Source organism: Scylla paramamosain, chromosome 30 (genome assembly GCF_035594125.1).
Source record: "Scylla paramamosain isolate STU-SP2022 chromosome 30, ASM3559412v1, whole genome shotgun sequence".
Taxonomy (NCBI): Eukaryota; Metazoa; Arthropoda; class Malacostraca; order Decapoda; family Portunidae; genus Scylla; species Scylla paramamosain.
This window is the reverse complement of record NC_087180.1, coordinates 15,868,328-15,881,614: the sequence shown is the minus strand read 5'-3', so window position 1 is coordinate 15,881,614 and position 13,287 is coordinate 15,868,328. Positions and strand designations below refer to the sequence as shown.

At 40.3% G+C, this 13,287-nt stretch overlaps 1 long non-coding RNA gene across 2 annotated transcripts in view; it reads left to right on the top strand.

The window, feature by feature from the left end:
• The window catches only part of LOC135116121 (uncharacterized), a 141,109-nt gene extending 130,260 nt beyond the window's left edge, over positions 1–10,849 (top strand). For both annotated transcript variants that reach the window (XR_010276163.1, XR_010276164.1), the window contains exon 4: positions 7,789–10,849. This is a non-coding gene — a long non-coding RNA (uncharacterized LOC135116121). The remainder of the gene's footprint in view (positions 1–7,788) is intronic.
• Positions 10,850–13,287: the final 2,438 nt, after the last annotated feature.

Below are 13,287 nucleotides of genomic sequence, written 5' to 3'. Positions count from 1 at the left end.
CTTATCATGTCCTCCTCCACCTCGCCTCATCTTTCTCCATCACTGACCCCTCCCTGTCTCCCCCACTCCCCCTCCCGCTCACCCCCCGCGGAGTGAGGGAGAAGGATTAATAGTGAGAGCTGGAGGACGTGACGCCGACTTAGTCTCCGTGGGCGGTGCCGAGTTGGAGGGAGAGGGAGAGGGAGAGGGAGATTGAGAGGGAGAGGGGGAGGGGGAGGGGGTGTAGGAGAGGCAAGTGTTGGTAGAAAGTTTAAAGACATTGAAGGTAAAGGAAGAGGAGGAAGAGGAGGAGGAGGAGGAGGAAAATAGTAAAGATAGCAAATAATAGTCAATGAATAAGATAGTAATAGTAAATAGATAATATAGAAAATAAATCATTGGTTTTCCTTATCATCAGTGTCATCATTATCACCATCATTAGCATCATTATCAGTAGCATCACGGTAGACACAGACGTTTGTAAATCTATGAACACACACACACACACACACACACACACACACACACACACACACACACACACACACACACACACACACACACACACACACACACCTGAGCGGGTCCCACACACCTGTAGATGCACCTGTAGCTCCATCCTAATGAGGTGGTTTGTGTCATTGCTATTCATGCGATTCTCCTCCCGTGGGATTAGTGGAGGAAGAGGAGGAGGAGGAGGAGGAGCAGATGAATAGTGAGGTATTACTCCTGAATTATAAAGTAGTGGTCATATTTTTGCCAGTTGTTGTTATCATCGCATCATTATTCTCATGGTCGTCTTTACTCTAATCACCACCTTCACTATTTTGCTGCTAAATAAAATCGAAAACAAAATTAATTCTACTACTCTATTTTACTGTAATCAACACCGTAATTATTTAGCTATCAAATAATGAAAATAATTACCAGCTTTATGTTATCTGAATTATATAAACCATTGTCATTATTATCAACGTCATTATCATTATTTTAATCAGTGTACGAGTAATCACATCTCTCATTAAGTGATACTGCTTGCCAAATGAAAAATAATGACTGTTATCGGCTTCTGTTATCTGCCTGGTGATACAAGCACTGAACCTTCCTGAGATAAAGACAGAGAGGAGATACAGCAAGAATTGAGTGAAAGTAAACATGAACTAGGAGTGAAACACCATTTAAAAAAACATTAGAAGCTAAATAATATAGATTTTCGTTGCTTTTTTTTTTTTTACGTTTTATAGCGGCTTTACTTATATGACCACAGTGTTGCGACGACATGCTATCCTTAAACCAACCAAATAACCACCCAATCAACTATCAATACAAACAAAAGAGAAAAGAATACAAAATACTCGTAGGAACCCCAAAAAAAAAAAACGTAAGCACATTTTGCAGTACAAAAAAAAAAAAAGAAAAAAAGAAAAATAAATAAATAAATAAAAGATCCATCGACTAGCATACCACTTTGCACAAAATCACCCAATAAGACTTGACAGGGTTCTTAAATTCAACCCAATTCTCGCTACGTCCTAAGCCTAATTAACACTAATACCCGTAATGCGTCTGATACAAGACAGGGAAAGGCGGAAGTTAGATGTGGCTTAGTAAGAGAGGCGAGATCCCGGGTGGTGGTGGTGGTGGTGGTGGTGGTGGATTAGGTGTGTGGGTGTTGATGCGTGGAATAGGATATGGATGTGAATTTGTAACTGTGTGTGTGTGTGTGTGTGTGTGTGTGTGTGTGTGTGTGTGTGTGTGTGTGTGTGTGTGTAGGGGAAGGCTCACTATTCACTGGCTGCAAATTTATGGACATGTTTCACTTTCCTCTCTTCCTTCGTCCATCTTTTCCTCTCTCTCTCCCTCTCTCTCATCCCTCCTTCCTTCCTGTCATAACTCTCTCTCTCTCTCTCTCTCTCTCTCTCTCTCTCTCTCTCTCTCTCTCTCTCTCTCTCTCTCTCTCTCTCTCTCTCTCTCTCTCTCTCTCTCTCTCTCTCTCTCTCTCTCTCTCTCTCTCTCTCTCTCTCTCTCTCTCTCTGCCACAACACTCTTATCAGTTCCGGCATGTCCCCTCTTCCTTCCCCTCCTCCTCCTCTTCCTCCTTGTCTTCCCCGCTTCCTTCCCCTCCTCCTCCTTCTCGTGCCTCCTCCTTTTCATTCCTCTTTTTACTTCACCTTATTTTTTTACGCTTTCTTGCATTTTTCTTTTTTCCATTCCTTCTATTTTTAACCTCTCCTCCTCCTCCTCCTCCTTTTGCAGGCTTATCTCTTATCACTGGCGGGTCTTTTGTGCTCACCTGAAGGCTTCCTGATTGTCTTCTACCTGGCGGCGCCCTTGGCAGTGTGTGTGTGTGTGTGTGTGTGTGTGTGTGTGTGTGTGTGTGTGTGTGTGTGTGTGTGTGTGTGTGTGTGTGACCGAGAGTGAAACTTCCAATCTCTAAACGGACTCTTTGCGTTATCGTCTCTCTCTCTCTCTCTCTCTCTCTCTCTCTCTCTCTCTCTCTCTCTCTCTCTCTCTCTCTCTCTCTCTCTCTCTCTCTCTCTCTCTCTCTCTGGGTCTTGTATTGCTTTCTTTTCTGAGTTTTATTGCTTGTTTGTCTGTTGTGTATTTGTCTGTCTTGTATAATAGTGAATGTGTACCCTTCTGTACCCTACTGTTCCCTCCTCCTCCTCCTCCTCCTCCTCCTCCTCCTCCTCCTCCTCCTCCTCCTCCTCCTCCGTACCCTTGGAAGACTCAGGTGACAGTTACGGTGCCTCTAACAGCCAACTCTTTTCAAGCACCATGATTACTGTTTTTGTTTTTTACCTTTTCCTAACTGGCTGTTGCTCTTTTATCTATCAGTTTACACACACACACACTCTCTCTCTCTCTCTCTCTCTCTCTCTCTCTCTCTCTCTCTCTCTCTCTCTCTCTCTCTCTCTCTCTCTCTCTCTCTCTCAGCCAGACATTCTTAACTGACAGCCTTAATCAGAATTGTTCACTCTGCCGTTATGAACGTTCTGACAGACATATTGCTGAACTTTTCGCTGGAACAAGAGTCAGAGAGAGAGAGAGAGAGAGAGAGAGAGAGAGAAACAGGAGCACCTTGCAGTTGTACCAATCAACATTGACTAGATTTTTTAAGGTACCCTTCCGAGTGACCATCTGTCTCTTGGCTATGCTGGGGAGGTGGTGTGGCAACATTGTATAGGGAGGAGGAGGAGGAGGAGGAGGGTACGAAGAACAAAAGGAAGTTGAATAGGAGGAGGAAGGAATGGAGAGGGAAAGATGGAGTGGAAAAATTAAACTGGTATAGGAAAATGTAGGAAGATGAGAGATTAGGTGGATGAAGGAGGAGGAGGATAAGGAGGAAGAATAGAGAGGAAGAGGAATAGGAAAATGTCGAGGAGAAACAGAAGAGGAGAAATATAAAAAAAAAATGAAGAAAAAAAGAAGCAGGCAGTAGGTTAAATTAATGAGAATGAGAATGAAGGAGGATAAAGAAGAGACAAAAAAACAAACAAAAAAAACAGGACGATGATGAGGAAGAGGAAGAAATGACAACAAGAAATAGAAAACATGATAAACAGAAAAAAAAGAAAGTGGAAAAACGAGGATAAAAAGATGATGAGTGGAGGGGAAGGAGGAGGAAGAGGAGGACAGGTGAAGAATAGAAGGAGTAGCAGCAGGAGGGTAAATATCTTGATTAGACCAAGGAATAATTGAATACAGGTGACTTTCATGGCTTCTGCCTCGCTTTGGACAAAATCTATTAATCAACCAGCCTGTCTCCTGTCCTCTCATCCCGCCTCTCCATTTTTTTTTTGTTTCTTTTTTCTCTCCTTTCCTTTATTTTATTTTTCGCTTTATCTCCCACCTTTCATGTTACATTATTTTTTTCTCATCTTTTTCGTCCTTCTCCTCCTCCTTCTTCTTCTTCTCTTCGTCTTTGTTCTTTAATATCTATAAGTATTTTCATTTCATTCTTTTTACTTAAGTTATTTAATTTTTCTTCGTCCTCTTCGTTGTCGTTTCCGTCCTCCTCCTCCTCCTCCTCCTCCTCCTCCTCCTCCTCCTCCTCCTCCTCCTCCTCCTCCTCCTCCTCCTCCTCCTCCTGACACCTGTCCACTTTTTACACCTGCCTGATGGCCTCCACTTTAGTACATATTTGGGTGATCTACTAAAGTTGTTTATCTGCGCTACGGCAGGACTCTGGTGGTGGTGGTGGTGGTGGTGGTGGTGGTGGTGGTGGTGGTTGTGGTGAGTAGCGAGGGCGATTACATTTAGCGGAGGCAAGCAAGAGATTCGTCACAGAGAGGGAGAGAGGAGGGAGAAAGAGAGAGAGAGGGGGAGGGAGAGGGAGAGGAGAGGGGAGGGGTTGTAAGTCTTGTTTGTTTTTGTTGCTTAATTATTATTGTGCATTGTTTCTTATATTTTTTGATTTGTCACTTGATTATGTTGTTAGAATGTTGGGAGCTTTTATTTCTGCTTTGTTTTATAATTCAACTCTTCCTTTTTTTTTTTTTTTGTTCGTGTATACCTTTAGAAAGTTTTCCTCGTTTTCGCTACTCTTTTTTTTATTTTTTTAATTTTTTTATAGCCATTCAACTTTTTCTTGCGGTCATTTCATCCTGGGCAGCCATTTTTATTTATAGGTTCTGATTGCATATTCATGAAGTTTATCGTTTGCATTAAAAAAGGAGAAGAAAACACCGCGCGAGAAAGTAGTGGAGTGTAGTGGAGTGCAGTGTATGTATGTATGTATGTATGTATGTATGTATGTATGTATGTATGTATGTATGTAAATCTGTGTTCTGTATTGCGTCCTTTTTATATGTAGAAGCTTATTTTATTTATTCATTTATTTTAAGTTTCATCATTCAGGTTAATGGTTTCAAGTCTTGCTACATTGCCGTCCACCTTTCGTTATGTTTATTTGCACGTGTTAATTGCTTATTCATCACTGCTAACATGCATGGAGGCAAACAGGTCTTCGTTATGCACCATTATATTAATTATCTTTAGGAGTCTCCAGTCTTCTTACATAACCATCTACTGTTTGTCGTGTTTATCTGCCTGCATCACTCCATTGCTTATTACTTACCGCCAAACATTCATGAAGAAGAAGAAGAGGAGGAGGAGGAGCAGGTAGAGAGAACATTCAGTATTAGTTGGATCATATTTTCCCAATTTTATGTCTTATATTTACTACAATGGAGGTGTTTGCTTCTTCTGTTTGTCGTGTGTATTTATATCAGTCCATTGTTTTATTCATTATCTTTAACCATTCCTGAAGAAGACCAAGAGAGATCATTCGCTATTAGTTAGTTCATATTTTCTCAGTTCAAGTCTTATATTCACAGTTTCCTTTGTTTATTTTGCATGAGGTAATGGTTTTGTTTGTTTGTCGTGTTTGTGTATCAGTCCATTACGTATTCCTGAAGAAGAGGGAGAGCACTGAGTATTATATTAGCTGATTCATATTGTCTCAGTTTCAAGTTTTATATTCCTTGTTTCCTCAGTATATTTGCATGAAGTAATGGAAGTAATGGGTTTGTCTGTTTGTCGTGTATATCTGCATCACTTCATTGCTCATTCATAACCGTTACACATTCCTGAAGAAGAAGAGGAAGAAAAGATAACATATTTTGCCAGTTTCAAGTCTTATCACTGCTTCTTCTGTTTATTTGCATGAGGTAATGGAGGTAATGGCTTATTTATGACAGTTCACAACCCCAAGAGAAAGAGGGAAGGTCTGGAGGGCGGGAAAGTCTTGCATTCTACTTGTATTTTATTATTTATTCAGTAGTTTGTACATTTTATTGGTGTGTTTGGTTACTGTTCACTGTCCCTCGTGTGTATTTGCATGCTGTAATTGGTTAGTCAATATATTCCTGAAGTATGAAGGAGAGGAAAGTTGGAAGGAAGGTTCGTAGAGGAAGCAAAGGAAGGAAGCTAAACACACACACACACACGCACACACGCACACACACGGACACACGCACTCATCAATTACACTGAATATTCATGAACAATAACTCTCACCGGCTAGCGAAAGGTACCAAAACACCCTCCTTCCTTGCTTCGGGGGTCTTCGCAACGCCCTGCAACTTCCTGACTGCAATTTGCTTTCACAGGTGTGCGATGCCTTCCGTTAGCGATCGTATAGCTTACCTTATGTTTAGTATGTACAGTGTCTTATCAACCTTACGTATATAGAAGTTCAGGGGGAAGAGAGAAGGTACTGTTAACATATCCAAACATCCCTTTAACCTCCAGGCATTGCAGGTTTAGAAGGGACCTCGTGCTCTCTTAATTTTCATCTCACCAGTGCTTCCTCCTGTTCCCTCCTCCTCTCCTCCTCCTGCAGTCCTCTCTCTCCTCAGCTCCCTCCCTCCCAGTCCCGTCTCCTTCAGGTAACCATGCAGACACTTGTTAGAATTTGCATGAAACGCCGTGATTTATGCAAAGGTGACATGCACGGGTTCACTGAGAGAGGGTGGGTGGGTGGCTGGTGGCTGGGTGGGAGAGATCGTGTGTGTGTGTGTGTGTGTGTGTTATATCCGAAAATAGAATGGAAGAAAGTATGTAAATTGGAGAGAGAGAGAGAGAGAGAGAGAGAGAGAGAGAGAGAGAGAGAGAGAGAGAGAGAGAGAGAGAGAGAGAGAGAGAGAGAGAGAGAGACGCACCAACCAACCACTCATAACTTAACCAATATCGCATACACTAAAAAAAAAAAAAATAAAAAATCAATCGCATTTTTTCTTCACTTTGATTTAGTAGCGATCATATCTCCCGTTTTCTTTACTTTGGGTTGCATTGCCAATAATCATCCATCAGTTCATTATCTCCCACCTGAGGCTAACTACCTAACTGGGCCGTTATGTAGCGATCAAGCTCAATTAGAGGGAGTGAACCGTGCGTGGGTCTTTCCATCAAAGGCAGTGTGGGATTTCGGTGAAGGAGGCTGAGAAAGATTATGGCGTTTTATTTTTTCCTTCCTTTGTGTTCCTTTGTTACTGAATTGTCTTCTGGGTGGCATAAAAATATTACGTTATTTATTTTAGGCTGACGGGCTTTGTTCTTCCTTTGTGTTCATTTTGCATTCCTTTGTTACTTAATTGACTTTTGTGTGACATGATTGTAAATTATGATGTTTTTTGCTCTTCCTTTGTGTTGTTTTGTTAGTGAATTGTCTTCTGCGTGGCATGAAGTTAACTAGGCATTATTTATTTTAGGCTGGGGTGGTCTTTGTCCTTCCTTTGTGTTGATTTGCGTTCCTTTTTTCTTAATTGACTTCTGTGTGACATGATATAAATTAGCAAGACTATTTTTTTTTTTAGCTATTAATTTTCTTGGACATATTTTTTTAGGTAAACTTTCCGGGGAACTTTTTTTTTTTTTTGTTATGTTTTGTCTAAGTTAAGATTACTAGAGCATAAGAAGATAAGGGAAGCTGCAAGAAGCCATCATGCTTACAAAACATACCTGTGTGCTTCCTTTTATCATTTTCTCATATACATTTTTTTTAGACACCAAAATTAATAGACAGAAATCTTAAGTGTTTTCAGTGTTATATTATGGCAGCATTTTCTTTCTTCCTCAATTATTTATGGGCACGATACGAGTTTAGATAAGTTAATTAAAGAATGCCGATACACTCTCTCTCTCTCTCTCTCTCTCTCTCTCTCTCTCTCTCTCTCTCTCTCTCTCTCTCTCTCTCTCTCTCTCTCTCTCTCTCTCTCTCTCTCTCAGCCCTTAGCCAGTAGCACAAACTATAAAATACTGCCGTGCTTATCAGGTGAATAATGCTTCTTCTTTTCTTGATTACAGGTAAGAGTTTTGCGCGAGGAGGCAGTACCTGAGAGCTAGACAGGTGTGAGGCTCTTGGGTAAGTGTTTCTCTCACCTTTCGCCGTTTGTCTGCAGGTAACACTACGCGGGAAGAAATTTGTGAGGCAGTTATACGGTGTGTGTTTTATTTTTTTCCCCTCTGTTTTATTTTTATCTTCATGAATTGTATGCTCATGTATTTGCACGATAGTAGGTGTTGTACTGTGTGTGTGTGTGTGTGTGTGTGTGTGTGTGTGTGTGTGTGTGTGTGTGTGATTTATAGTACAAAGGAATATACATATCGTGGTATTTTTTACTTATTCCTACATAAATTTTTCATTCATTTATTTTCCATTGCACTCCTAATTGTCTATGTATTTCTATGTATACTCTTAGAAAACTACTTCCTTTTTTTCCATCAACGCTTCTCCTCTGTGTGTGTGTGTGTGTGTGTGTGTGTGTGTGTGTGTGTGTGTGTGTGTGTGTGTGTGTGTGCAAAACTCCCGCCAAAAGTATCATGTTTTCGGTCGTATAATGTTCAGAGGAGTTAATTTTTCAATGTAATACAAAACTCCTGATGTTTTTATTCAACTTTTCGCATCCATTATGTGTGTATTCGACGTGTAAGCCGATATGCATTTGTCCGCCCGCCTATTATTGTGAAAAATTGTTGCCTACTTTTTCAATACGATGGAGAAAAATTATTAGAAAAGGAGGAACATGAGAAGAGAGAAATTGAAGGATAAAGTTACAAAAGCCAGAGGACGATGAGAAGAAAGGAGGGGAAATTAGGATGAAAGACGAGATAGAAATGAGGTGATAAGTAGGAGATGGCGAGTAAGGAAGGAGGATATGAAGTAGGAGGAAAGAAATGTTCAGACGAGGAAAGCAAACTCGACAAGGGAAGTTTAAGTGTAAAGCTGAAGTCATAAATGCCATGAACTTCCATTTTTGTTACGAGTTATTTTAGTCAGAGGGCAAGTCAGTGAGAAATATCATTCTTCCATACATGAATTAGTTTAAATTCTTCAGTGGTTCAAATAAACGTTGTATACATTCATGCATTTGTATGATATGTGTACAATATTTGATTTCAAGCACAGAATGCATTTTATTGTACAGTATTGCTTTCATTATTTTCCTTTACCATACGTTAGTTTAGTTTTTTCGGTGATTGCACTACGTTAAGCCTTTCATTGCCCATAAAACTTTTGATCTTAGTAACTCAAGGCAATGATACTAATGAAAAATGGAACTACAAACACATGATAACATTTTACTTTGTGTGATCTTTGAAAATTACAATGTAAACTTGTTTTTTGCTGTAAAATTGTTTATTTCTTGTCCTTTGCTGTATATTATTTTCATGGTGGCAATATTACTTTTACACTGATTACAAATAACACTTTTATTTCAGCAGCCTAGAACAATATTACTAAAACAAAAATTAAACTACAATCACTCAATAACATTTTGACTTGTGTGTCATTTAAAAATTTACAACCTACACTTCTGAACCCTTTGCAGCAAGATGACAAGTAACCGTGGCAGTCAAGGGTTAACGTGGCTAAAGTGACTAATGTTCCGTGAGAGAATAATGCCAGACGAGCAGACATGGCAATACGTGTGTCAGTTTTTGCCTGACACAACGCAGCGTGAGAAAAAAAAAAAAAAAATTATTGTACGTATCCTTCACTCCCACTAATCTGAGTCACATTTGATACTGGGACTGACTGAACGTTACATGTGTGTGTGTATGTGTGTGTGTGTGTGTGTGTGTAGCTCTAGTATACTCGTACATGACCTGAGCTATACTTCTGGTTAGGTTTACGTGTGTGTGTGTGTGTGTGTGTGTGTGTGTGTGTGTGTGTGTGTGTTCGCGTGTGTGCGTGCGTCGGGTTCCGTGCGTGCGAGTCGTATTGTGGGTTTTCGTGCATGTACGTCATCTGCCTCGTGACTGGCGTGTGTACGTATGTGGGTGTGTGTGTGTGTACGTACTTACATGGTGGTCGGGGCGCCATGCTCACGCCACTCACCATTATTATTATTATTATTATTATTATTATTATTATTATTATTATTATTATTATTATTATTATTATTATTACTACTACTACTACCACTACTACTACTACTACTACTACTACTACTACTACTACTACTACTACTACTACTACTACTACTACTACTACTACTACTACTACTACTACTACTACTACTATCTTTATCATTATTTGTTTTGAACTGATTTGCTTTTTTTCTTGTTTTTTTATAAACTGATTTTTGGTGTGGTGGTGATGGTGGTGATGTGGTAAAGATGTAGTAGTGATGGTAGCTTGATGTGGTGGTGATGGTGGTGATGTTGGTTACGGTGATGTGGTGCGGTGGTGGTAATTGTGGTGTTGGTGATCCTGGTGGTGTGTGTGTGTGTTGCGCATGCGTAGTGGTGGTGATGAAAGTGATTACGAAATGTGTGGCACTAGAATTACAACGATTATAATGAAGGAAAAGATAAATGCCTTATAGATATTACGAAATGATATATACAAATATAATGAAAACGAGGTAAATGAGAATTTTGAACTATCGTGTTTCAGACCATCGTAATAATAAAGATACAATAGAAAGAAATAGACAGAACTAAACAAAGAGAACATAAAAATAATAAATAAACAAAACAAAGAGAACATAAAAATAATAAATAAACAAAGAAATTTTCTCCCTTATTTTTTTTTGCACAAATAAAAAAAAAAAGAAAAAGTGCACTGAGAAATCTTTCAGTACCCATTTTTTTCATATTTAATTTCCTGACAGCAAGAAAAGTGTGAGGAAAATATATAAAGTTCAGGGAGTGTATTGCAGTAAAGTATACAATAAATGTCACTTATATACATCACCTACACTTTTATTCCTTCACTTTAAACTTTTACACTTGCAGGTACGAGAGGTGACAGACTGACATGTGGACCGTGGGAGTGCAGGTGTGTGACTGATACACCTGTTCACCTATCTACACACCTGACAATTTTACATATCTACACACTTGACAGTCTTTTGTAATATACGAGTAGAGGTGTGTGTTTGTTTGTTTGTTTGTTTGTTTGTTTGTGTGTGTGTGTGTCATATCAGATTGTGAGAAAATGTAACTGCATTTCCTGTGTATCGTAAAGGACGTGTGTGTGAGAGAGAGAGAGAGAGAGAGAGAGAGAGAGAGAGAGAGAGAGAGAGAGAGAGAGAGAGAGAGAGAGAGAGAGAGAGAATATGAGAGAGGCCTTTGTATGTTATTCCCAGAAAGAGACAAGGAGGATCTGAACTTGTTTAATATTTCTACTACTACTACTACTACTACTACTACTACTACTACTACTACCATCACTACTACTACTACTACCACTACTGCTATTCCCAGGTGAGCTTGAATTCTGCAGGTAACACACACACACACACACACACACACACACACACACACACACACACACACACACACACACACACACACACACACACACACACACACACACACAAAAAATCCTGCAGAAACAAACCGGCGTGTTCACATTAGCGTAAAGGCACGCACGTGGCTGTGCTCTCGCCATTACTTGGTGCATACGTACATGGTGTGATGAGCTGGGCACGACATACTCACACACACATACACACACACACACACATGGAGTGACACAGAAGGGCAACTGGGTACAAACACTTCTCCTTATCTCGCCTCCTCCTCCTCTTCCTCCTCCTCCTCCCTCGGGTAACATAAATCAAACCTCTCCCTCTCCTTCTCCCTCCTCCTCCCTCCTTCTCCCTCTCTCTCTCCTCAGTCTCTCACGCCCTCTGTGTTTGGCTGAAGGAAGAGCGTCAGCCGCGGTCAAGAGAAAGTAATGGATAAAGCAGAGATGAGGAGGAAGGTCTGAAAATGCAAGGATTACTCTTTTTTTTAATGTAGTAGTAGTAGTAGTAGTAGTAGTAGTAGTAGTAGTAGTAGTAGTGGCTGTAAGTTCTATGATTTTATTGCGAGTGCATGACGCTTCTCTCTCTCTCTCTCTCTCTCTCTCTCTCTCTCTCTCTCTCTCTCTCTCTCTCTCTCTCTCTCTCTCTCTCTCTCTCTCTCTCTCTCTCTCTCTCTCTCTCCCACGCTTTTTCAATATAGGGATTTTTGTCATATTCCGCGTCTATTTTTGCCTGATTTTTCCCTTGCAGTCTCCTTCATGCCTAAAACTTTATAATTAAGGGCTCATTTTTTCCCTCTCCTTCCCTTTAAAAATATTGAGTTAATAAGAAAGACACGTAATTATCACCCCTTCTTTCCTCTAATACAGATATTTTTCCCCACCTGCTCCTCCTTCTCTATTAATTTTCATCTATTTTTAATTTTTTCCTCCTCCTTTTTCCCTTTTTTTCTTTTGAGAGGTAGAATTTGTGACATCTCTCTGTTGTTTCTTTTTGGTTTTCTTCTTCTTCTTCTTCATCCGCATCTTCCTCTTCTCTTTCTTCTCCTCTTCCTCCTCTTCAGTTTATTTTCCTTTTTCTTCCCTCTTCTTTTTCCTTTCTTCGTCCCTTTTGTTCCGTCGTTCTCGCATTCCCCTCTTGTTCTTTCCCTCCTCCTCCTCCTCCTCCTCCTCCTCCTCCTCCTCCTCCTCCTCCTCCTCCTCCTCCTCCTCCTCCTCCTGCCTGACATCCTCTCCCCTGCTCACCGTGCTTGGAAAGGTCAGCCTTAACATCGTGGCTGACGCTCTCTCCCCAGCTAGAACCGCACATGCATTGTCCTCATTTTATAATTGTTAGCCGACAAAAAGGAGTTGGTAAATCATCTGTTCCTCCTCCTCCTCCTCCTCCTCCTCCTCCTCCTCCTCCTCCTCCTCCTCCTCCTCCTCCTCCTCCTCCTCCTCCTCCTCCTCTATCTCTATCTCATCTCTATTTTTCCTCTATTTTCTCTTTGTAATTTTTCGCCTCCTCTCTCCTCCTCCTCCTCATTAAATTTTTTTTTTCTTTTGCTTATTCTCCCTCTTTTCTTCTTTTTTTCGTCTTTTCTTTATCCTCTTTTCCTTGATTTACCTCCCATCCCTTCCTCCTGCTCCTCTTCTTCTTCTCTTTCTCCTAATCCATTTTCTCATCCTTTTTTGCTTTACTTCCTTCGTGATCTTGCTTCTTTTCTCTATTTCTTTTCTCTGTTATTCCATCTCTTCTTTCTTTTTCACTGGTTTTATTCTTTATTTTATCTCTCCTTTGTCGTCCTCCTTCCTCTTCCATCTCCATTTTTTCTCTCTTTCCTTTCCTTCTTCGTCACTCTCTAATTTTTTGTTGTTCTTTCTCTTCACTTTTGTTTAATCCTCCCGTCTTTTATGTAATCTATACTTCCTTCTCCTCCTATTATTTCCTTCCTTCCTTCCTTCCTTCTTTCCTTCCTTTTTCTTTCCTACTTTCTTTCTTCCTCCCTTTCTTGCTTTTATTAACAACATCTCTCATGATCTGCTTCTTACCTCCTCCTCCTCCTCCT